This window comes from Macaca fascicularis, chromosome 11 (genome assembly GCF_037993035.2).
Source record: "Macaca fascicularis isolate 582-1 chromosome 11, T2T-MFA8v1.1".
Classification (NCBI taxonomy): Eukaryota; Metazoa; Chordata; class Mammalia; order Primates; family Cercopithecidae; genus Macaca; species Macaca fascicularis.
Genome location: NC_088385.1, coordinates 72,421,094 through 72,447,141, shown reverse-complemented (window position 1 = coordinate 72,447,141; position 26,048 = coordinate 72,421,094). Strand labels below are relative to the sequence as shown.

The following is a 26,048-nucleotide window of genomic DNA, read 5'->3' as shown; positions in this document are numbered from 1 at the left end:
TGGCCGTTATTAAAAACAGTATGAAGTTTCCTCAAAAAACTGAAAATAGCATTACCATATGATCCAGCAATCTCTCTACTGGGTGTGAATCCAAATAAAATAAAATTAGTATGTCAAAGAGATATCTGCACTCCCATGTCCATTGCAGCATTATTCACTATAGCCAAGACATGGAATCCACCTAACCGCCCTTCAATGGAAAAATGGATGAAGAAAGTGTGGAATATATACACAATGAGACACTCTTCAGCCTTTAAAAAGAAGAAAATTTTGTTATTTGCACAACATGAATAAACCTGGTGGACATTATGTTAAGTGAAATAGGCCAGGAACAGAAAGACAAATACTACATGATTTCACTTATATGTGGCATCTAAAAAAGTTGATCTCATTACCAGAGGCTGGATGAGGGCAGTGGGAACTGGGGAGATATTTGTCAAAGGATATACAATTTCAGTTAGACAAGAGGAATAAGTTCAAGAGACCTATTGTACAACATGGTAATAATAGTTAATAACAACGTATTGTATACTTGAAAATTGCTAAGAGTAGATGTAAATGTAGTAGTAAAATGTTCTCACCATAAAAAAAATAAGTTTGTGAGGTCACGCATATGTTAATTAGCTTGATTTAGACATTATACAATGCATACATATTTTAAGACATCATGCTGTACACCACAATATATACAATTTTTATTTGTCAATTAAAACATTTTTTAAAAAACAGATGAATCTCATGGTACATGGACTTGCATTAAAGATTGGGGTTCGAATTCTGCCCCTTACTACTTACCTAGCATGATAAGTAATAATCTTGGTGTTTCGCCCTTTCTTTCCTTTACCCCATCTCTCTACTACTATTTAGTTGAGACCTCCATTATCTTTCACCAAGATCAACATAACAATCTCCTAACTGGTCTCTCTGTCTGCAATCTTACCCTCTCCAGTCTATCATCCATCCTAATGATAAATGGAAATGTGGTCATCCAAAGTCCTCCATCAAAACCCTTCAATGACCCCCCATTGGCCAGAGGGCAAAGTTGGAGCTTCAAAGCAATGATTCATAGTTAATTCAATGATCTTCGTAATCCTTTATGATCAACTTCCTCTTTCCACTCAGTGGCAGATACTTGCAGTCGTCCTCCAAATTTCATACTCTCATTTTTCTTTATTAATATAGCCACACATTTTTAACTGAGCTCATTGGTCTTCATAACGGAGTCTATTGAAAGTCCTCAGCAGTTGGTGTGACGATGTGGCCAAGGAGCTGTAGGCAGAAGTGTCTTGCAGCAGCTCCTGTAAATCTTAAAAGACAGCTGGTGCATGTCTTTTTTTCCTTTTTTTTTTTTTCCCTTTCTCCTTCCTGCTGCGCCGAATATGGATATGGTGAGTGAATCTAGAGCAGCCGTTTGGAGGTATGAAGAGATCCTGGAAATAGAGGCCATGTGTATTGAAACAAAGACTGAACAACTCCAAGTTCCTGAAGACTTCATTTCACCAACCTAGAACCTCCTTGTTCATCACAGGCAGACTTATTCCTAAAGCAAACGCTCTCATTTTCCTTCCTTCTCTACTTTACAACCATGCTGAACTGCTTGTTATTCCTTGAACTGATCACATAGTTCTGTGCTTCTGTGCCTCGCCTCTTGCTGCTCCTCCACCTTATGCTTTGTCTTTCTAGCAAATTCTTTCTCATTAAGATCTACCTTGATCATGCCACTGCACTCCAGTCTGGGCGACAGAATGAGACTCCATTTCAAAAAAAAAAAAAAAAAAAAAAAAATCTACCTCTAGGGCTTCCAGCTTTGTGAAGACTACTTACTCACAGCCAGGCAAATTTGGTGAGTCTTTCCATTTTCCATCATTGTATCTAGTCCATCTGCCTAACCTAGTACTGATCACGTGCTTATATTTTGTTTACTTATGTGTTCTACATAATAGATGGTGAGCTCCTACAGGTCATGCTTTTTTTTTTTTTTTTCATCTCTATATTTCTATTGCCTAGCATAAAATTGTGACCCAAAGAATAGGGTTGCACAAATGAACAATTGAATAAAATTCTCTGAGTTTCTATTATTTCCTCCTCTGTAAAATGGGAGTCATAATAATTCCCATTCTAGAGATTTTTGAGAGTCACATGAGAAGAAAATGAGAAGGTTCTCTGTAAACATAACGCATTATCAAGAAAACCAAGGCATTGTGTGTTTATCCAAATTTCTCTTATCTGGTCAATAACCTTAGACAAATACGTTTTCTATAGAATTCAGAGTTACTGATCTATTTTATATCTACATGAAATGGAAACAAAGGATGAATTGAAAATAGGACACACTTCTGATATTAGCCATGTAAAAATTAGTAATATAACCAAGGGTTCTTAAGGTCAATTTAATTTATGTTGCTAGGTACTTGAATATATTTGAGTACAACTATCCTACAAACCCTTAGCTCCAGGTAACCTCTTCGGCCACTGGACAAACATAGCTCCATTTAATATAGTTGTACTTAAAACAAAAGTGGTATATATCAAGCTGATTGCACTTGCTGAAATCACTTCTGGATCGTAGAATAGGTGTAAGAGCCAAGGACTCAAGACATTCACTTTTTCTTCAAGTCAACTGCTTTAAGAGAACACAGGATGGTCAGAGCTGGAGCTGGAGCTGGAACAGGGGCAGGGTGTGCTCTTGTTTCTGCTGTTTTAACCTAAACAGCCAGGGAACTCTGGACATCCTTTGGAGAAAGTGCGACCAATGGAGCAATAGGCCTGCTCAGAGCATGCTGACTTCTCTCTTGGGACTAATTCTCTCTTCCGTTCTATGCTCTACACCCTCATGAAGTCATCCACTAGAGCCATCATGTGCTTGTGTCCCTCTGTGTTCCTGCAACCATCTGCTGACTCTAGATCCTTGCTTTAGTCCTTTAACACTTCCCGGCACCAAGATCTCACGCCTGAGAGTCTAAAAGCACCACCCTCCCCCAACCCTTTTTTTTTTTTTTTTTTTTTTTTTTTTAACAGCAATCAATTTGCTCCCACCACTCCCAGGGAATCCAGTCTCATTTTTGCCTGTATTTTCCTGTCTGGGGGTGGTGATGGTGGTGAGAGGGTGGAGGATAATTTTAATGTAACTTCTTACATTATGAATCAGTGACATAAGCTTTTAAAGCCAAAAGTATTTGTAAGATCTTTTAAAATGATAGAAGATTTAACTACCTTCATTCTCCTATTTAAACTGATTCAGAAGGAAATACAGGGTTGAAAGTTAAGTTTGGGCTCTTCTCTTCTGTATATTTGCAGACGCACAAAGCTGGGTCTGTTATGTCCTGTCTGAAAGGCTATCTATTTGTACAGCTTTATGCATCTCTTCACAGAACACCCATGAAGTCACAGCTCATATTTCTGCTTTAAATATTCGATCTTTTGGCTTTAAACACCCATAAGGGTTATTTGTCAAAACGGATCTTAAACCTCTCCCCACAGCTCTGCAGCAGATCTTTAAAGTCATGCTGTTGGGGTGGGAAGGAAAGGGTGGGGGAGATGGGAAAAGTTAGCCATTCAGCAAGCATTTATGGAGTGCCAAGTACGTGCAGAGCATATGGTATCTAGTAATAGGTGCAGTGAGGGAGAGAGAAAAGACATGGAGTACATGTTCTTACTCTCAAGATGGAGACAGAAACATAAGCACTGTTTGTTCAGTCTTAGATCTAGACACTTTAACCTTGTTTTCTAAAGATGTTTGTATGAAGAGCAAAAGCCAGCAACCTCAGGCATGTAAGAACATGTTAACAGCAGTGGTGTGTGTGTGTGTGTGCGTGTGTGTGTGTGTGTGTGTGTGTGAGAGAGAGAGAGAGAGAGCAAGAAAGAGAGGAGGAGATAAAGCATATGTTGGTATAGGGATAGGATTAGGATGGGGGCGAAGAAGAAATAGTCATGCCTTATGTAGAAGGTCCTTTCTTGGTGTGTTTTCTCAATCATCTTCTGACCCAAGATGCCTTCCCTTAGCTTTCTGAGACCACAGTAGTGAGTTCCCATGGCCCCTTTTTATAGCAACGCACTTGCCCCCAGCACTTCCCTGACCCTTGGGATCTAGCTTGTTTTTCCAGATTTGTGTTTGTTTTGGTCTTCTTTGAGGGCAAACTTTCTTTATTGTGCCTAACTATTCATTTCTGCCACATACCTCTTTGGTTCTTGTATTAGTCTGTTTTCACACTGCTATAAAGAACTGCCTGATAATGGGTAATTTATAAATGAAAGAGGTTTAATTGACTCACAGTTCTACATGGCTGGGGAGGTCTCAGGAAATGTACAATCATGGTAGCAGGTGCAGGGGAAGCAAGGCACCTTGTTCACAAGGTAGCAGGAAGGAGAAGTGCCAAGTGAAGGAAGAAGAACCCTTTATAAAACCATCAGATCTCATGAGAACTCACTATCACGAGAACAGCATACGGGAAACCACCCCCGTAACCCAATTACCTCCACCTGGTCTCTCCCTTGACACATGGGGATTATGGGGTTTAAAATTTAAGATGAGATTTGGGTGAGGACACCAAGCCTAACCCATATCAGTTCTGTACTATACTGTGGTTAGACACTTGGAAGGACACCTGTCATGTGTGGGCTGTGTGGGCCCAGGAGGGCTGTCCCCATGTGCTTAAGCAGGTGTGGCCTCCCTTAGCAGATATGGGTACCCAGGAGGCCCTACCAATCTGGTTCTCATGCTGTGAGTGACAACTTAGATACCACTGTAAGGTACTCTCAAATCCTTATGGAGGTGGAGACTGACAGGCTTGGATTTGAATCCCATTCCCACTATTAGCTATATTATAAAAACTTATAAAACTACACTGAGCCTCAGTTCTTCATGTGTCCAGTGGAAATTCTCCCATAGTGTTATTATGATAGTTAAATGAATTAATGCATACAAAGGGCTTAGCATAGTACTTGGTACATAGTAAGCACTCAATGAAATGTTAGTATTATAATATAAATATAGCTTTCATTAATACTCATGCATTTACTTTAAGACTGTTCTTTGTGGCCTAAGATATATTCGTTCTGTCCTACAAAGTATATGACTAAGAGAAAAACAGGAAATGTGACTTACTCCATCCATTAAACAAGCTTTTTTAAAGCACTGACTGCATTTCCAAGTACTGTATTAGGTCCCTCCCTCCACCTCCCTTCATCCTTCCACAAACACTTATTGTGTGCCTATGAGGCACCAGGCATCGCATTGGATTCTAGGAACTAGTGGTGAAATACACAAATATGTTTCCTTCCATCACAGAGCTTATGTCCCAGGGAGAAAGACAGGTATTACACAAGTAAACCCAGGTTTACTTAGAACCAGGGATAAATTCTAGGTGCTACAGGTAGTGCTCATGGATCATGGAGACCTGCAGGGTCAGGGAGACCAGTGTGTTATGAATTTCTATTTATGAAGCTAATTTTCAAAAAGGTAAGTTACTTGGCTGCCATTAGGTCAACAACATTTTTTATTATGTTGCTGCTAGGCGTGGCGGGCATTTTCTAAGGAGATATAAATCAAATCCATAATTTTCCAACTCTGTATTTTAAGTGGCAAAATGTCTCTAAATTAGAAGATTTTAATATTATGCTTATTGATAAAAAGACATATAAAGTATCAAAACTTAAAAGAATAAGTTCACAGGTACAACCTGGTATGTGCTTTACCAAAACTTAACAAAGCATGCTTTTTATTAAAACTTCTATTCTGAACTTAGTCACCAAGTCCAGACTTAACTAGATTATTTCTTTGTACATCATCTTCCATTAACTAAGACAAAAGCCAGAATACAAATGTGTTTCTAAAACTTCTCAAATTATATCTGTAATTTTTTCTGCAGCCAATAGCATCAATGCCATTATACAGGGGTCAAACGGATGGAGAACTCTATGTTTATTGATAGCCAATTATGTGTGAGTGCCAAATGTAATCTCATTTAATTCTCACAGGAGCCCTGTAAAATAGGTCTTATTTTTATCTCTTCTTACATATTAGAAAATTAAGGCCCAGAGAATTTGAAAAAATTTATTCAATTTTGCACACAGGGCTCATATTCAAAGCTGAGACTACCTGATTCCAAATGGTAGTACCATGCGAAATGGTACTCCCAATTGGGCATGAATGATCTATTTGCAGAAGGGCAAAGAAGTATATTTCCACGCATGCATGGTACATTTTAATTTATATAATCATGAGACAGGCTTAGATAATATGGCAAAACCCCTGTCTCTACAAAAAATACAAAAATTAGGCATCGTGGTGCGTGCCTGTGGTCCCAGTTACTGGGGAGGCTGAGGCAGGAGGATCACTTGAGCCCAGGAAGTCAAGGCTGCAGTGGGCCATGATTACACCACTACACTCCAGTCTGGGCAACAAGGTGAGACCCTGTCTCAAAATAAATAAGTTAAATAAATAAATAAATAATCTAATCACTGCAAATCTAAATAGTCATATAATAATCACAGTTTAGCACATAAAAACCCCATTGTAGTCTGTATGTCACAAGTTATGTGCAATTTATCCTGGGCTCTAAGATTTCCTTCTTAGAACCCTTAAATCTGGTTTTAAAATTATTTCCATATACTACAGTTAAAGATAACAGGACAATGAAGGGCATTCAACATGTCACAAACAGGAAAAAATAATATATGTTCACTTTTTCTAAGGTTATAAAAAAACTTTACTTATTAAAACTCTCTTTTCAGCAAAGTAAACTTGCCAAATTGGACCTCATTCAATGTGCCTAAAGTGGAACTAATCCATCTTCTTTCGGGACTGGATTAGTCTTGCCTTTCCTATTGCTTTCCATGGGGTCATCCGTTTCCCCAAGCACCTGGGGTCAAACCTTTGTAGCCATCTTTGACTCCTCTCTCCTCATTCTCCTACATTCAGGCAAGTATCATTAAGAATGAGAATGCCAGCCTGAACAATATGGTGAAACCCCATCTCTACCTCTACCAAAAAAAATACAAAAATTAGCCAGGTGTGGTCATGCATGCCTGTGGTCCCACAAACTCAGGAGGCTGAGATGGGAGGATTACATGAGAATGGCCTCCATATATCAAGTGTCAGTTTACATTCACGTTTTTATTTGATCCAATCTTCATAGCAGCCGCACTAAAGTATTTATTATCAATTCCATTGGTAGATGAAGGGACAACCTCAGAGAAGTCAGAAGCTGATAATTAGTGAAGTGATTTGAATCTGGGTCTTTGTATACAATAAAATATTTTCATTTTTCCTACATCATTGATCTTCTACTCATCTATTTCCTTTCATTACTCATGAACTCACCTTGAGACTGACTTGCATTTTTTAAAAGCTCAAATGAGTGCTACAGCTTGCTAGCCATTTTTCTTGCCCCAACTTCCATCCTAACTCTATGCCTTAAGCCAGGTTTGTTTTCCCAACCATTCATCTTTCTCCACTACCTAATACAGTAGTTCTCAAGCTACTAAAAATCAAATAATAGTGATGTGTCACTCATTTACATAAAAAAGTTTAGTTCTTTAAATTATGCTCTATTTTAAACACCTCTCCCTTTTTTTCTTAAACTACTTATCCTGACCACAAGCCAATGTGAGTATATGTGTTTATTTCATATTGCCTGCAAATAGTACTACGGCTTCTAAGACACTGTTGTGTCAATTTGAGAATCACAGCCCTAGATGATAAGGGCTAAAATGACAGTCAGGTGCCTCTAAATCTTTCCCTGTTTCCTACTACTCTTCAATCCAGCATGCTTCCTTGGCTGCCCAGGGCTGAAGTTCCTAGCCCAATAGCTGGCACCCAGGAGGATTCACTCACTGCTTGTTGCCCATTGTTCCACTCATTACTCATGAAGCGTACTTTGCTACAGTCCATTCCTCTGCTTTGCTCTTATAGTGACCCTTGGTCCCAACTTCTCTCTTTCCTCTCCTTTTTTTCTCTCTTTTGCCCCTGTTTTAAAAGATCATAGTTAATATTTATTGAATGCTTCTAATGCTCTAGACACTTCCCAAGGGCGTTACATGTGTTAACTCAGCTAAGTGTCTCAAAACCCTTCTGTTGTGAGTATTTGCAAGACCTTTTTTTCCTGACCTCAGTTTCTGAATTTGCAAAATAGAGATTAAAATAACACTCACCTAATAAGATTGTTATGAGGGTTAAGTGAGTAAACACACAAAGTTCCTAGGATGTGATAAACATTTGACAAGTATTAGTCATTATTTTTATTAAGCCACGTTATACTTTTGGACCTTTAAGTTCATGTTGATTAACAACTTGGAAGTAGCCAGTGCAGCTATTCAGGACTCAGCCATGTCTCCAGAGTCCAAACTCTCAAACACTGGGCTCCACCACCTCCTTTTTCTCCTTTTTCCAACTCACTCAAATAACCTTCCCACTCTACAAAGCTTTGGTCACTCATTTGTGTTCCTAAAATACCCTTTGACTAGTCTGTGGTGTGTAGCAGAGTGCCACACTCATATAGATAGTCCCTTACCTTCAGATAAGACTTCTAATTATTATGAAATAATCTCCATCTTTGTTTCACTTGTATTAACAATTGAGAACAGACCTGTGCTAGTGATATAATTTTCCCTTTCCTACTTGTATTGGGGACTGCCAAGACTATCGCCAGGGTCAATGATTTGCTAGGAAGACTTACAGGACTCAGCACAGAGTCCTAGTCAGGGCTAAGAGTTATTACAGCAAAAGGATACAGAGCAAAATCAGCAAAAGGAAAAGGTGCATGGGGCAAAATCTGGAGGAAACGAGACATAAGCTTCGAAGAATCCTCTCCCATCGGAGTCACACAGGATGCGATTAATTCCTGCAGCATCAAGTTGTGACAACAGTTATGAAATGTTGTCCATCAGGGAAGCTCATTAGAGACTCAGTGCCCAGGGCTTTTACTGGGGGCTGATTACATAGGCACTCTCTGCCTAGCATGTAATAAAATTCCAGACTGGGGATTCCTTTCCTTATTCCTTATGGGAATCATGAAAGCAGGTGTCCAGCACAAACCACATTGCTTGTACAAACAGTTTAAGCTCAGTGAGCCTTCTTATCACTTCGGGGAATAATGGAAACCCTCCTGTGATGGTTAATTTTATGTATTCACTTGGAGTGGGGTTTGGGATGAGATTAACATTTAAATCAGTGAATTTTGAATAAGGAGGCTGCCCTCCAATATGTGGATGGGCCTCATTCAATCAGTTGAAGGCCTGAATAGAACAAAAATACTGGCCTCCCTGAACAGAAGGGGATTCTTAGCAGGCCACCTTTGGACTGAATTGGCTCTCCTGGGTCTCCACCTGCCAGTCTTTATTTTTATGTTTTATTTCTATTTTATTCATTTATTTATTTCTTGACACAGAATCTCACTCTGTCGCCCAGCCTGGAGTACAGTGTGTGTTCCCGGCTCACTGCAACCTCTGCCTCCCAGGTTCAAGCGATTCTCACGCCTCAGCTTCCAGAGTAGCTGGGACTATAGGCGTGAACCACCATGCCCAGCTAATTTCACCTTGTTGGCCAGGCTGGCCTTGAACTCCTGGCCTGAAGCGATCTGTCCGCCTCGGCCTCCCAAAGTGCTGGGATTATAGACACGAGCCACTGCATCTGACCACCCCCAGCCATTACACTGGAAATGCACTATCTACTCTCCTGGATCACAAACATACAAATATACACATATACATGCATATTATAAATGTATACAAATATACACATATATTTACAAATGTATACTGATATACAAATGTATACAAATATTTGTATACACATATATGTACATATGTGAGTATATGTATATACATATATGTGTATATGTATATACAAATATGCACATATATTTGTATATGTATATACACATACACATATCCTATTGGTTTTGTTTCTCTGGGGAACCCTAACACACCCCTCAAAATCCAAGTTCCTAGATGCCAGCCAAGGATCAGCCTTTCAAGCAGGTCTTCCTAAGGCTAGCAGTCTCTGGCCTGCTTTGTTAAAGCTTTTCTGCACACTACTAATTTTTATAGCAGTAGAAGCCATATGGCAATAATGCCATGGAGCAGCAGAGCCCATGAATAATCAAAAACTATGAGGTGGAGAGAAAATCAGTAGAGAGAAGTTGGCTGGTAGTGACAGAAAAGTAAAAGCAACAGGCCCGGAGCCCTGGAGTGAAGGCTGCATTGTAAGAGCGGAGCATCCAAGGAGGAACCCGGGGAAGTGTGTGGCTGGGGAGAAGGTTGGGCAAGTCACTAGATGCTCCTTTACCCTGCAAGACCTGACCATGTAATTGTGGTTGTGGTAGATAAAAGGTGTCTGGACATTCTTTGCCACTCTTTACGTAATGATATGGGATCTGTTCCCCTCTCCTTGAATCTGGGTTGACCTGTGGCTTGCTGTAACCAATAGAATGCTGCAGAAGTGACACTGTGGCTGTTTGAGACATGAACCTTAAGAAAACCTGGCAGTTTCTGCTTTTGTGCTCTTGGGAGCCCGGAGTCCCCATGTAATGGTAGTAGGCTGCACTGCTGGAGAAACCACTGAGAGAGAGTGAGAGAGAGGGAGGGAGAGATGCCGGACCAGCCCCAGCTGTTTCAGCCATCCCAGCTGTGGTGACATGCATGTGAATGAAGTCATGAAGTCATTCTGTATTATTTGAGAGTTAGCCCAGTTGAGACTCCAGATAATACCACCTGCATGAGTGATTCCAGGCAAGACCAGCAGAATTGCCGCTGAGCCCCACCCAGATTACAGATTTCATGAACAAATAATAAAATGGTGTGGCTTTAAACCACTGACTTTTGGGGTGGCTTCTTTCCTAGCAATAGATAACTAATACGGTGAGGCAGCTGGAACTATCTGAGGACAGTGGCTTCATTGTAATAGGGGAGCACAGCAGCAGAAAGCAAGTGATGTCTGTAGCCGGGGCAGCAGGATGACTCCGTGAGAGTTGACACAAGATTTTCTTTTCCTTCCAGTTTCCACTGTTTCACAACACTGACATGTGTCACTTTACAAAGAAAACAATCTGTACCCTTCTGAATTAGGCTTTACACTAGAATCTTTTCCAGACCTTCCCAACCCTCAAACCGAAGTTTGTGAACAGTGGATTGAGGTCCCATACACAATGAGTCACGTTTGTCTTCTGAGTGCCGATTGCCTTAGTGGAGACCTTAGATGATCACATCCCATGCCCTGAAGCTTGTTTCTTCATGCAGGGAGCCAAAATACATTGTATAACCTCATCTCCGGCAAAGATTCTCAACATGCGCCTGACTATGTATGTGCAAGATGCCAAATTGGTGAGTCCAAAAATGTAATAATTATCCCTGAAACCAGTCTGACTGATTTCATGGACAGAATTAATGGGGCATTTTGTGGTAGGAGAAACTGGACCTATGACCAATTGTTGCAAATTTTATGTCTATTTTATGGATGAGCAAATCAAGGGGGAGAGAGAGAGAGAGAGAGCCATTGAACAAGTCAATACCGAAGGCAGGGACATCACCCATGGCTCCCAAATCTCCTTCAGGGCTTTCTCCACTATTGGCAGCATTAGTTTTCATTGGATGTGTGTATATTGCTCTGCTGGAGAGGGCATAGTTAGAGCCCTGCTTTTTTTTTTTTTTTCTTTTTTTTAACCTTAAGTAAAATATCTTTCTCCTTTGTGATATCACTGTTTTACCCTGGACACTTGGTTAGTTTCTTATGGGCAGTCTCAGTCATCTCTTGAAAAAAAAAATTCTGGTCAGAAATAAGCTCCCAAAGGATCATGTGTTGAGAAAGAAAATGTAAACCCAGCCAGTGGGATTGGGAGGAAGGGAGTGGGGAGTGTGGAGAGACTCTCTCTGCTGATAATCTTGGAAGAAAGAATTACCTGACTTAGAAATGTGATATTTTTCTAGGCCACCTCATTTCTTCTGATTAAAAATAACCACTTTCCATTATGTTCATATAAGAGAAAAATGAATGAAAACATATCTAGGAGGTAGCCTAGAATGATAAATCAGGGAGAGTATAATCTACATGTGCATATTCAGTCAGTAAACACTCAGTATTTATAGCATATGGAGAACTCATTCATTCATTCATTCATTCATTCATTCATGCATCACCTGTCCATTGATCCATTTGCTTAACAAGCATTGACTGAACAGCTACCATAGGCAATGTTCTATGGAGATGCATAAGGTAGAGAACATACTTCCTGCTCTCCAGGGATTGCTTTTATAGTCTCATAAAGAAGATAAGACAAGACAAGAACACAAAGAACTATGATCAAGGTAATAAATGAATAAGCACCATAGGAGAGAAAAATAAAGTGAGATGAAAGTTCAGAAAAGGAAGACATCACTTCTGGCCAAAGGAAATATAGAGTAGAAAGATTTCTTAAAAGTAAAATCTATTACCCTGCAACTCCTAGTTTAAAAGCTTCACATAGTTATTAGCTCTGTGACCTTGGGCAAATCATAAATTTTCTGTGTCTTAGTTTGCTTATCTTTTAAAAGAAAGGGTTGAACTAAATGATCTTGAAGGTCCTTTCCGCTCTAAAGTACTGGGATACATAATTTTTCATGCGAAGACCCAGCTAAATATATGACAAACTATTCTTTATACAACTAGAGTAACTCTTTAAATCTAAATAAGATCATGTTACCCATGGCTTAAAAACCTTTCATGGCTACATTTCAAAGAAAACTCAGACTTTTCAGATGGTCCACAAGGTCCCGCAGCGTCTGACCTCACGTTCTCCACCCTCATCCTCCCCATGTCCTCCTCCTACCGCTGCCCTTGCACTGCCAGGTCCTCCTTGTCACTCCCCTGAATGCAACGGTGAGGACCTTCACACAGGCTGTTTCCTCCGCAAGAAACGCTTTTCCACTTTTCTTAAAAAAAAAAATACGTGTATGTGTGCACGTGTGTGCATGTGTATGTGTGAGTAAAATTTTTATAAAAGGAATAAAAATACGGTTTTAAAAAGTCAAACGATACTACCACAGGATTATAACCCAAACCCATAGGGTTGGTGCAGCTGGAAGGAATAGAAATCATATGTTTCAATGTCTACACTTGTGCTTAGACCCTATTCCTTTGCACCTCCACTTCTTCTGGGGCCAGCATCCTGGGTATGGAGCCACTCCAGTTCAACTTCTCTACAGAATAGTAAGATTCTGGCATCCTGGCAGGGTGAGGAGGAACACTTGCCTGGACCTGGGTAGAGGAGAGGGAGGAGAGGGTCCAGGGGTTTCAATGTGCTTTATACTGACTTTTAAACCATTCTCCTGATTTCTCCCCGGAACTCCACCCTTATCTGCCACAGACTAGGCACCATCAATGGCTGATACTTACTAGGAGGGGTTGATGCTGTGATTTGGCTCCTTTGACATTGGCATCCAGCTTGCTCACACTTGGTATACGGCATTCTTACTTTTGCTCACTCCTCCTTCCACTTTTTATCTTCCAAAAATATGTTTACTCTTTGCAATCACAATTCTCTCTCTCATCACCTGTTTTCTTTGTCCTTCTGAGTTTCTATCTCATTAGTTCCTTTTATATGCAATTTTAGAAGGGTCTGTGGAAAGGTAAGGAAGAATGTCTTGTGTCTTCCATGTTTAACTGAAATGCCTCTTCCTTTACTCATTTTAAAGCTTTTCATTCTTTTGGTGTCAGCTTAAATTTGCTATCAGCTTAAATTTGCTATCAGACTTCACTGACCAAACCATGTCTAAATAGATCCTCCTGGGATCATCTATGAGAGCACCCTGTTTTTTACTTTCATAGCATTTCTTATAATTTTAAGCTATCCTTATTTGTTGAGTTGTTAACTTTAAATAAATATATTTATTACCTCGTTTAAGGTCTGTTGCTCCCACTAGAATGCACACTCAAGGAAGACAGGGACTGTGTCTGTTTTCTTCAGCTGAGTGCTTAGCACAGTATCTCACCGTGACAGATGCTCAAGAATTCTGACTGATGAACGCTGACGAACAAGGGGACCAAATCTTAGACTCCACTGACAGCACCTCCAGGGCAACAGCAGACTTGAAAGAAAAAAGACAAAGATGAGCAAATTGCACAGAAGTGTGGATTCTTCACCCAGACTTTGTCCAAATCCCAGAACTACCACTTGCCTAGTGTGTAACCTTGTGGATAAATTGCATTAAAAAATGGAGAATGGAGATAATAATGGTATACCTTCCTTATGAGGCTATTAAAAAAGTTAGAATTAGTCAGTAGAGGTAGCGCACATAGAACAATGGCAAGCATATAGTGCTCCATTAGTTTTGGCTATTAGGTGTTAGAATACTTGGCTTGGGGTGGGGGCCTTGGTTTGGTGAGGAGCCTCCTTCCAAGTTTTGCTCTGAAAACTTAAAGCTAAACTTCTGTATATTACACACATGTTGGCATTGTTTGTCTGAAATGTTTAGAACCCAATTTTACTTCTGGGTTCTACTTATGTTCTCACTGTGTTCACACTTATGTTGAGTAATTTGTAAGGTGTTTGGGAGTTCTGGTAAAGCAGGGCCCCTTAGGGCATCCCCAAACAGAAGACTTCTCCTTGGGAATGAGGTATGTCAGGGAAGACAGGATGAAAGATTATAGAAAGGAGATAACTTGACAGACTTAAAAGAATGGAAGGTTTGGAAGGAGTGGGATGTGGAGGTGGAGAAAGGGAATTCGGACACCAGACAGACTTTGGTTGAAATGCCATTTCTACCATGACTAGCTACATGACCATGAGCAATTTGCTAGACCTCTTAGTGCCTCCACTTCCTTAGCTATAGTAATTACATGAGATGATATACACAGAAAATGTAGGCTAGTACCTGGTACAGAGGAAAACACTCTAGTATTTAAATTATCATTATTAGGAGTAGCCAAGTTCTGCCATCTCTGAATCTGACTGGCAATGTGGCCTTGGAATATTCACTTTCCTTTCCTATGTCCAAGATACTCATCTATGAAATAAAGTTGCTCTTTATATTTATATGCTGCTCGTAAGTCAGAATTCTGCCAAGGGCTATCTTTGGAGACCTCTGCCTGACCACCCCCAGCAACATCCAACCACACACACAAGCTCCTGGGATGTTAGGTCTTTTCCACATTTTGCTAGATCAATATTTCCATATTTTTTGTCTGCTGCTGTACAAAGTTAAACTACATTACAGTGCAAAGGGTCAGTGCAAGCCAGTCTCCAAGATGGCCTTTGTCGATCCCCATCTCCTTGTATTCACACCCTTGTGTTGTCCCCTCACACAATGAATGGAGGTGAATAGTGTAACGAATACAATTTTTCAGAAATGACAGTGAAATATCTGAGACTAGGTGGTGAAAGACATTGAGGCCTCCACCTTACTTCTTGGATCCCTCACTCTTGAGGAAGCCAGCTGCCATGTCATAAGGACACTCAAGCAGCCCTGTGGAGTGGTCCATGTAGCAAGGAACCTGGTCAACAACCAGCACTAACTTGCCAGATGTGAGAGTGAGCCTGGGCCACCCAGCTAAGCCACTCCCAGAACCTAAGCCTCATAATTATAATATGCGTATCATCTGTGTGTGATAATACATGCTTATTGTTGTTTTAATCCTTTATGTTTTAGAGTGATTTGTTATGCAGCATCAGATAACTGATACAGGGTTCCCTTGTAACATGTTTTGCACAGCTGAGTCCAAGTTCAGGCCTTCTAGCTAACCTTGGCACTGGTGGAAACCCTATGAACCTTTCCAAAATCTCACTCATTTCTCCTCCTTTTTAGGTAGCAGGCCTCTTTCTCAGATCATAACACTGCATGACAGTTCCCATTGGTTATTCTGAATTGTTGCTGTTTTTTTCTTTTCAAGCCTTATTCTGAGGTTTCTTGAATACCAAAGCCTGCTCCAGAATCTGACAAGTTTCAAGGCCTTTTCCTTGACCAGCGATTTTCCAAGGCCCTGAGAGGGGCTCATGCAATGTGTTCACATGATCACATGGATAATAAAATTTGTGAAAAAACAGTAGTTAACTATAATCAGTTAAGATCACTGTCTCTCTACTTCAACTTCCACTCTGTCTTACTCTCCCTAACATTCAGTGGTACTGGAGTGGCCATGGGCATGTTTAGCATTCAGCTAAGGGGAAGTTTACTTTAATTTAGGCTTAGTGGGATGTATTTTTGTGGTTCACAGGCACTTTTTTGGGTGTAGATTTAAGTTATTTCTATCCTTCTCGGTGTTGGAATGGTTTCCAGCAACTTTCCTACTACCTACTTTGCTGACACAAAGGTGCATAAACAGAAGTCCTATAGTCAGTATATATCTTGCACCATATCAGCCTGGCACCAGGAGTATAGGGACTGGGGAGGAGAAACAAGGTTTGAAAACACAAAGCCAGAAGCTATTCTGTGAAAGTTCTTCCAATCTTCAGATATATAGAGTGACTAGATCTATACCTAGTCAACATCACCAAAAATAAAAAAAAAAAATCCAAATTGTAATCATTCATGCCAGAATAAAGAATGAATTATTGTTCTGTTCACTGTATAGATAACTACATTGCAAAGTCATTTTCCTGCAAAGAAGTGAATGGCCAATAAATTCACAACCAAAAAAAATTTAGCAAAATAAGTATAAAAGCACATCAAGCAGTAATAGGGGTATGCTAGGCAGTTAATTAAAGCAGCTAGTATATTTTTATCCAGGTTTTTTCATATTTGGGGTATTTGTCAGCTTTTAAAAATGTGTAATGTATTGTGATTTCTCTTTCTACAGTAACACACACTTTCAAACCTGATTTTGTACTTATAATTTGGTCATGAGCATGGGATTTTGCCCATCAAACCTGGCCCTGTTCCTGCTGTGTCCCATTTAGTTCTAGATCTCTGTAGGAAGAATTCCTTCTTTTCTATGCTCCCCGACTCTGGCTTTGGATTTGCGCTAAGCTGCTCTCCTCTCGCCACTCACACAGCCCTTGTTCCCAGCCAGTCTCATAAGACATTCTGACTCCTTTTAGTTCTGAACCTTTTCTCTTCTGGATGCATGCTTCCATTCGGTTAGCAAGTATAGCATTCTCTCTCCTTGAAGCTCAGTTTATTTTTGAAGGCTTCATGTTCTTTTTCTCTGATAGAAGCCAATGGCAACCCCAACTCATCCCCTGACAAGGAGGATCCTTCCAAGCCGCTGTTTATTTCACCTGCCTCATGACCACCATTACCCTGCCAGCCCCAAGAGAGCAAGAAACACATCCATCTCCCTCAGTCATGCTTAGAACACTGCTGGCACACAATGAATGCTTGTTAAAGAAACAAATAGGTGTATAAATTACTATCTATTGCCATAAAGATGAATTTTATGTGATCAATCATAACTTACAGTTCAAAATCTAGCTCTGACTCGGCAGATTGCCTCCTAATTCATGAACTTCAGGTGAAAGAATATGTTTTCACCATAGGGATGTCTTCTTTGCTTTTACATTGTTGAGACTTATCCGTAAGTTTTCTTCTCTTTTTTTCCCCTACCTTTTGCTCTAGCCTCCCACTCCCACCTAACACACACACACACACACACACACACACACAGTCATACACACACAGTCACACACACACAGTCACACACACACATACACACGAAATTGGTTGTGAATTGCTGGAGGCTTATGGTTAGAGTTATTTAATTAACCACTTAATTTTGTTGGCCAAGTGGCTGGCCAGGTGAAATCTGGCAGTTTGGTGAGAACAGAGGAAATTCTGCAGTTAGGGATAAGCAATGCCCTTGTGAAGGTAGGAGAGGTCCTGTTCCGGCTGACAGTTTGCAGAAGATGAGAAACACTATCCTTAAAATGGGCCTCAGGAGAGAAAATGCATGTCTAGGAATAAATCTCTGTTAGTTTTCTCATTGGTTAACAGGAAGGATGCCTTATTTTCCCAGTAATAATACATTTCCTTCATTGAGATAAGTGACCTCTAGTTTTATTTCCTTGCAAACTAGATTATAACCCTCTAAAATGAAACACCTCACCCCATGCTATTTCCTGGAATGGAGTGGACAGCTGTTGTATTTGCCTGTCTAGTATCCATTACTTGTTATTCTGATAACAGTCCACTGAGTTTATGGTGGTGGGGGTTCACTCCATGCCTGGATCCTGGGGTAGGATCAGGACTCAAGCCATGTCAGACATTTTTGCCCCACAAATAAAACTTGGGTAAAGTGTGAAAAAGTGAATATTGGTGCACTTCTTTTATCCCGACCTCAGTGGCCTGAAGAAAATGTCCCATTTGTTCCTGGCCCAACTTCCTTGAAACTACTCAAGTTCCTATACTAAGACCTGGTACTTGTGTTTTCATTTCTGTTCTATGTGTTAGTTCTAAACCTTTCTTTTCTTTTCTTTTTTCCTAAGTGTCTAGAGGTGAGTTTCTCTTGTCTGCAATCAAAGAACCTAGCAGATGCAGTTATATATTAAATGGGCCTGAGTTGTGAAGAAGACCAAAATCTGGGACCAGACTCAGTTACAACTGCACAGCAGGGAAAACTTGTTTCTCTAACTTTCCATTTCTTTTTCATTTTTGCCTTGCTTTGAAACCAAAAATTCCTATCACCATACCTATCATCACACTCAATGCCATGGCGCCCTCTCCTTTTTCCTAGTAACATCTAGTCTCTGAAAAAGCACCGATCCTAGTCATCATTTATTTGGTCGATCCTTTTTGAGCACCTATTATATGTCAGTTATTGTTCTAGGTGCTTGGAATATGTCAGCAAAACCTCTGTTGCAGTGGGGCTTATATTCTGATGGTCAAAGATAGACAATAATCAAGTAAATAAATAAATTAATGAAATAACTGGGGACAGTGATAAGTAGTATGAAGGGTGAGGTGATACAGATGACTGGAGGGTCAGGGAAGACTTCTTTGAAAAGTGGACATTTAAGTTGAGACATAGACCATTTGTGGAGACCAACCATCTCAAAATATGACCGGTGAGAGAGGAAAGCTCTGTAGGCAAATAAAAGAGAAAGAGATCAGGGACATATAAGCAGGGCATATTCAGGGGCCAGATCACGCTGGGTTTTGTAGACCATGGCAAGAAGTTTGGATTTTATCCTTATTGTCATAGAAAGCATTAGAGGGGAGTGACATGATATATATTTTTAAAAGATTACCAATTGCAGCATAAATAATCAATTGTCAAACAGAGAAACCAGATAGGAGGTCATAACAGTAGTTGTCACAGGAGATAATGGGGCTTAAGCAAGAGTGGAGATGGAGAGAAGTGAGATGATATAAAACATATTTTGGATTTGGAGATGCATGTGCTGGAATAGGAGGAGTGATGGCCCCATTTGCTGAGATAAGGACAATTAAAAAGGTAGTGGTGTGATGGAGGAGGCAGAATCCTGAGTTCTATTTTGATCATGTTAAGTTTGAGATTGTTCATCAGATATCCAAGGGGAACTGTCTGGAGTCATGTTGAAGAGTCAGGACTGATGTAAAGTTAGGAGTCATTAGCATATAGATGGTGTTTAAGGCTTGAATAAAATATCTAAGGAAAAACTGTAAGCAGGAGACAGGGCTATAGACCAAGCCCTGGGGCAGTTGACTATTGAGAAATTGAGCCATCACTAATAAATAAATAAATTTTATTAATGTACTTTTCAATGTTCTTAATCAAGATCTTAAGCCAGATCTTTGACTTTGGATGAGTTCATAATCTAGCATAGTATTCTAAGGTATTTATTCATTTATTTTTTAAAGGTAGGATATTCCTCAATAGAAATCTTAGGGCTAAGTCTAACAGCTGAAATTGGAAGTACTCTGGTTGTGGTGTCAGGGGGTGGAGGCTGTTCCCAAGCCCTGCCCTGTTAGGGCCCCCTCCACCACCCCCTTTCCAAGAGTTATACTTGAAATGCTCTCTGACTGAAGACCCTTCATGAATCTCTATGGCTACATGGGGAACAGAGGGAAAAATCCCTCACCTCCTTCAAGTCTCTGCTCAAATGTCAAGTTTTGGTAAGATCTACCCTGTACCCCCTTTTCACACTACAGAAAAATTGCAGCCTGTCGCTAACCCCACCTTAGTCCTCTTAATTCTTTTAGCCTGATTTTGTATAAAGTGTATATCAGATACTAACATACAATATGTTTTGCTTATTATTTTTTTCTTTTTAAAGAAAAATATGTTGTCAGAACATAAGCTTCACACAGGAAGCATTTTTATTTTCTGTACATTGATGTGTTTCACTCATTTATAAATACTGTAGTGCCTGGCACATAGTGGCACTCAATACATAGTCCTTAATGGATGAATGAACTAATGTTACAAAAGGGGCAGTTTCTTAGTGGACACAGCATTTACGTATCCCTCAAATATTTACTGAGTATCTAAATAACCTAAACTTTACTAGAAAACCAAAGGCATTCAGAAAATTAAATTTTAAATAAAGTTTTGTCTTAATCTAGGCATCTTGGATAATTCAACAGTTTAATTTCCAATTCTAGAGAAAAGTAACAATTTCCATTTTAATTTTCACAAGTAGTAGGTTGGAATATTAGGCTCAATTCTCCATGCTCACCCTACAAAAGCGTTTGCATCCACCCCCTTGTCATATAACTTTGCAGTGCTTCTGTAGAGCAGACAAGGCATTCATCCCTGCGGTTAGGCTTTGCCATGTGACTTTTTCTGGGCAATGGGATGTGAGCAGATGTGTTCTGCACAGAGGCTTCATTGCGCTTGCGTGGTCTCGTTTGTGCTCTTGGGCATTTGCCATCTGCCATGAAAAAAGCAAGTCCCAGTCAGCTACCAGAGTGAGAAATTAGGTGGAGCAAACCTGAACTCACCTAGAGCCTGCCAGTGTACAGATCCTCAGCCAAAAAGTGAAACTTTATTGTTGAACCCACTAAGATTTCATAGTTGTTTACTACCCAGAATTAGTATATTCTAAATCTGACTAATGTAGCCACAAATAAACATAACTAACTTATGAATAGTAGCTCTCCTAACTAGAATTTAATATAGAAAGAAATTTTCACCTTTCATTAAAATTAAAATTAAAAGGCATTTCATGTTTTTTCTAAAACTTCCTTGAAAGTGAGCGCATTAAAATATGAAAAGTGAGGCATATTTCCTAAGACAAACATAATTTAAGGCGCTGTTCTAATGAAGGTGGAATGTTCTGGCAGTGAAAGCGCATAGGAGTAGGAGCAGAAGGTGTGTCCTAGCTAGAGTTATGCCCCTTCTTCCCCTGGATGAGCCACCAAAAATCAAGAAATCCCTGGACATTACTACATCTAGAATGTGAGGACGTCGCAGCAAATGGTTGCTAAGGTAGCTTTCTGCCCTAACATCTGATTTGCCATTTTTGTGTAGAATCAGAATAAAAATTATTTCGTAGCAATAGAAGAAAAGTACTCTACTGATGGATGGAAACAAGAATTTTAAAAAGAAGTTTTACAATACCCCATGGAATTGAATTATTCTATTGTACATAGAATTTAAAAGCAAATGAAAAGAAGGACAGCCTCAAATCAAATCATGTCAAAAGGATAAAACTCTTATAAGGCAGCTTATTCTACAGAATGGCTTGTGGCCATTTTTCTTTGATAAGAAAATAAGTGGAGAAACAGTGTCATCTTTATTTTTTACTTATTTATTTTTACTTACATTTATGTTTATTTAGGACTAAAGAGGGTCATGGAGATTATGGGGGAGCTGAAAACCTCATGGTGTTGGTTTCTTTTCTTTTCTTTTCATTTCAATTTTTATTTTACATACGGGGGTACACATGCAGGTTTGTTACATGTGAATATTGCATCATGCTGAGGTTTGGAGTACAGCTCCCATCACCAAGGTAGTGAACATAGTGCCTGATAGGTAGTTTTTCAACCCACGCCCTCCTCCCAGTAGTCCCCAGTGTCTATCGCTCCCATTTTATGTCCATATGTTCTCAATGTTTAGCTCCTACATGTAAGTGAGAACATGTGGTATTTGGCTTTCTATTCCTTCGTGAATTCACTTAGTACTACGGTCTCCAACTGCATCCACGTTGCTGCAAAGGACATGATTTCATTCTTTTTTATGGCTTTGTAGCATTTCATGATGTATATGTGCCACATTTTCTTAATCCAATCTACCAGTGATGGGCACCTTGGTGGATTCCATGTCTTTGTTATTGTGAGTAGTGCAGTGATAAACATACAAGGGTATGTGTCTTTTTGGTAGATTGATTTATTTTCCTTTGGTTATATACCCAGTATCAAAGTATCATTTTTATTAGTAAGGATACACTTTTAAAAATAACAGGTCACTGGAAAGTAACTTTATTGAAAGTTATTCTTGTCCAATTTTGATGTAGCAAACTCATGGATCAAGTGTCTGGGTTGCTATCTGTATTATCCATATTCACTATTCTCCGAACTGCTTCTGTAAAACTGATGTACTAGCCTCTCCAAGCTTTGCTCCAGGTTATAGCCTGCTTCTTTAGGCAGGAACAGAGTTGTGGAAATGGTTGCCCTCTGAAAGACAAACTTTATGGGAGGAATTCCTTTTTAGTGTCTTTTTTAGTGTCTTTTTTTAACTCCTCTTCAAGAAAAATGATCTGTCTCGGTAACATGTCTTATCTTTTCCTGATCACTTTTTGCAATCTGCCTTCCCCTAGCAATCTGCTACAGCAATCGGCTTTGTTCTGCAAAGGAGCCCTGTCATCTCTCAAGGCAGGGAGAATCATCAATGGCATCTCACTTCAACAAATTAGCCACAGTGTTTACACTGCAAGTCCTGGAGGCTGAGCTTTCTTGCATTTCAAGAAATTCCCAGGATTCTAATGTTTTTTCCAAGTGAGAATGTTTTGATCCAATGCATTTTACTTCTCTGGCTTAACATACGTTATTCTCTGGGCACCTACTGAATGCTTTAAGTCAAACTCTTAGAAATATTAATGCACAGACACACCTACATTATTGATGCAAATAAAGAAGGCAGTACGCTGCAGGAGAGAGAAACTAATTTGAAAGTTAGGAAACTTAGAGATTTACATTCTAGTTCTGGTTCAGGTAAGCCAATCATTAACTGTGTGACTTTGGGCATATCACTTCCCCTAAGATTCTCTTCCCTCCACTGTAAAATGAAGAACAAAGGGGTTGGGTTAGATTAATCCTAACAACTACTCCAGTGCCAGCATTCTGTAACTTTAGACTTCTAATTGGTAGCTAGATAGGGATCCACTTTGTTAAGGCAAGGCGGTGGAAGCCATTGTGAATAAGTTCTGTGGTCAGCTTTTACCCCAAGCAGAAGCTGTAACTTGTTGGGGGCTGCCTAAAAGAAGGGCAGCCCTGAAAGACTCACAAAACCCTTGTCTCAGTTCCCACACAATGTTGTTAATACGGCTACAAAATCGTGGTATCACAAGGTGGCTTTAACTGCTGCCACTACTATATTTTACTAGTTGTATTGGTCCTCATGTAGAGCCCAAGGGTCTGAGCATTTGAAGAGCTCATATTATAGGGCTGAGGCTAAGGGAATAATAATAATAATTTTTAAAAAAACGTAGTCAGGGGTGACCTAAGTAACTTCCTGAGGTTCCTTTCAGGCCCATGAGTTAATGTATGGGAAGAACAAGCTTATTAATCAAAAAACACTGATCTGCTCAATGTCTAATTATACCTGTCACTGTTGTTGCCCACACTTCAGGCCTGATACGGTTTCTTCTCTGAAGTCACATGGCTGTATTTTCAGACCAGTTACTAGTTGCTCTGTGTATTTTCTGTGTGACACATCTCTTCCATGTGACAGTTCAAAATTGTCCAGAGACACACCAAAACCCCTCCATAGAACAACCCAGCAACCCAGAGACCACACAACCCCTTTCTCTTCTCCTCCCCCACCCAGAACCTCCTGTTAAATTTCCAGCCATCTCTCAAGGTCAAGCTCAAACCCTTCCTCCTCCGAGAAGCCTTTCTTGATCCCCTCCCCATCAGTCTTAATCCCTCCATTTCTTATACTCCCCAAGCACTTTGTACCTCTATTATTTTAGCACTTACTTACCAAAGTCTGTCTTATATTAAAGTTATTTTGTGCATATGTTTTTCCCATGACATTTCAAGCTTTTAGAGGGAAGAAACAAGTCTTATTTTTCCTTTCTATTACCTGCAACATTCAGGAAAAGGGTTTGCTCAGAGTAGGCACTTAAAATTGTTCCATGAAGCGTGAAAGTAGAGAATGAGTGAAGTGAGAACCATGTTTTATTCATTCTTTTATTTTCACATTTTATTACAAAATGCTTTTTATGTAGTAAAATTCTTAAAATTGTTGGATCACTTATAAATACACTAAATAATGCAAAAATACTAAAGTAGAAAACTAATTAGACTTGTAATTTGTTCGTATTGCCATTAAAATAAATTTAGTCTATTTAATCAATGTCAAGAATGAAATTTGCCAGTAATATTCCTTTAGAAGTAAATGCTCCTTTCATTCACCCAATGAATTTATTTATAACGAGTCTCTGCACACTTTAATTTGGAAGGAATGCATATATTTAATGAAACACTCAGAGTATTTAATTAATCATTTACAACAAGTCATAAAAGACATGAAAAGCCATCTTTCCATTTATATGACTATTTCCTAGTATAACAAACTTTTCCAGTACTACTCAAAGCAAAGCTACAGTAATTTATGTTACAGTATTTTATATTTGTCAATGTCACCATCTCCTCATTCTGTTTCTCCTTTTTTTTTCTCCCTGCTCGATCAATTAAACCAAATTATAGGTTGCTAAAGTGATCTTGGTCTATCTCTGACCCTTCCTTCACTAAACCTAATGTCAGAGCATCCTTCACATGTACTTCTTAAAATTCTCAAAAATGTTCTTTTTCAGTTTGAGCTTTACATACCTGTAGAAAATTGCGATGTCTTGCCAGTTTTCACACTTCTTTTCTATTCTGGGTTCTGTGCAGTACCCTAAAATTCAACCTTCTTTGGATGACCTATGTCCTTTGGGCAAGGTTAAGCAAGAAATGTTCTCATTCTCTCTCTCTTTTTGTTTGTTTGTTTGTTTGTTTTGAGACAGAGTCTCACTGTCACCCGGGCTGGAATGCAGTGGTGTGATCTCTGCTAACTGCAACCACCGCCCCCTGGGTTAAAGCGATTCTCGTGCCTCAGACTCCTTAGTAGCTGGAAATTATAGGCATGCACCACCATGCCTGGCTAATTTTTGTATTTTCAGAAGAGACAGAATTTTGGCATATTGGCCAGGCTGATCTTGAACTCCCAATTCAAGTGATCTGCCTGCCTCAGCTTCCCAAAGTGTTGGGATTACAGGTGTGAGCCACCGCAGCTGGCTGAAAATGGCCTCATTCTCTAGGACAATTATGCATTGTCTTTCCCTGCAGCAGGGCTATTATAAAATGGTGAAGTTAGTTTGATATTACCTAATGCTTAATCTAATACGAATATAGAAGAGTTTCATTGGAGGAGGGTTCCATTTTGTTTTAGACAAAAGACAAACATACTACATATACTACAAATTTCTGAGAATGACTGTTCATTCAGAAAATAGTTGTTTGCCATTTATAGAGCATCTATTTTAAGGTAGGTGCTACTCTAAAAGGGCTTACAGTCTTGGGGAGAGATATGATCATCGAATTTTACAATACAATAATACAATATAGTTAATGCTATCATAGAAGTGCCTGCTAGAAACAGGGAAACAGAGTTGAAAGTTGAAACAATCTATGGAATGTGAGCACATCTCACTTAGTCGCAGAGGGTGAAGTGCAGTGGTGTGAACATGACCCACTGCTGTCTTGACCTCTTTGGCTCAAGTGATCCTTTTGCCTCAGCCTCCTGAGTAGCTGGGACCACAGGTGTGTGCCACCACGCCTGGCTAATTATTATTATTATTATTTTTGTAGAGACAGGATCTCTTTCACTATGTTGCCCAGGTTTGTGTGAAGTTTTACAGAAAATTAATACAAACAGAAATCAGACCTTTAAGAGTTGAGAGTAAGTAGGAGAGTTAGGACTTGTACTTACTTAGCTATTACATAGTATAGAACCCATT

At 39.6% G+C, this 26,048-nt stretch overlaps 1 long non-coding RNA gene across 3 annotated transcripts in view; it reads left to right on the top strand.

Annotated features, from left to right (window-relative positions):
* Positions 1 to 1,198: 1,198 nt before the first annotated feature.
* Positions 1,199 to 26,048, top strand: part of LOC135966261 (uncharacterized) — a 169,670-nt gene continuing 144,820 nt past the window's right edge. For all 3 annotated transcript variants that reach the window (XR_012420444.1, XR_010579484.1, XR_010579485.1), the window contains exon 1: positions 1,199 to 1,528. This is a non-coding gene — a long non-coding RNA (uncharacterized lncRNA). The remainder of the gene's footprint in view (positions 1,529 to 26,048) is intronic.